The sequence below is a fragment of the Diospyros lotus genome, chromosome 13 (genome assembly GCF_014633365.1).
Source record: "Diospyros lotus cultivar Yz01 chromosome 13, ASM1463336v1, whole genome shotgun sequence".
In the NCBI taxonomy this organism is placed as follows: Eukaryota; Viridiplantae; Streptophyta; class Magnoliopsida; order Ericales; family Ebenaceae; genus Diospyros; species Diospyros lotus.
Genome location: NC_068350.1, coordinates 13,535,777 through 13,536,374, shown reverse-complemented (window position 1 = coordinate 13,536,374; position 598 = coordinate 13,535,777). Strand labels below are relative to the sequence as shown.

Here is a 598-nt window from a genome sequence, read left to right as displayed (position 1 = left end):
AAAATCCTTACACTCACATGAAGGAGTTTGAGGAAGTTTGTGGAACTTGTATGGAACAAACTGTCAATGAGGATGTGGTTAGATTAAAGCTCATTCCATTCTCATTAAAAGATAAGGCGAAGATATGGTTAAACATGCTTGCGCCTCAATCTATTGGAACATGGAGAGAAATGCAAACCACGTTCTTAAAAAAATACTTTCTAGCAAATGGAATCGTAAATCTCCAAAGGCAAATGATGAATTTTTCCTACAAACCCAATGAAATTTTGCTCAAGCATGGGAACGATTCAAGGACCTTCTCAATGCCTGTCCACATCACGCTTTTGAGCAATGGAGAATGGTTAGCTTCTTCCATGATGCTTTATCTCCCAATCTTAAGATGATAGTGTCAACCATATGCAATGGGGAATTCTTCGACAAATTGTCTGATAAGACATTTCATTTCTTTGACACTTTAGTAGAAAATACTAGAAATTGGGAAGTTCAGCCACTATCAGCTAATGATTCAAGAGACTATCCACAGCCCAGGGGTAAACATCAACTAAATGAGAATGATGATTTGAATGCCAGGTTAGCTGCATTAACCCGGAAGATTGAA

General features: G+C 37.8%; 1 pseudogene; it reads right to left on the bottom strand.

The window, feature by feature from the left end:
• Positions 1-225: 225 nt before the first annotated feature.
• Positions 226-324, bottom strand: LOC127789411 (small nucleolar RNA R71; annotated as a pseudogene).
• Between the last annotated feature and the right edge of the window lie 274 nt (positions 325-598).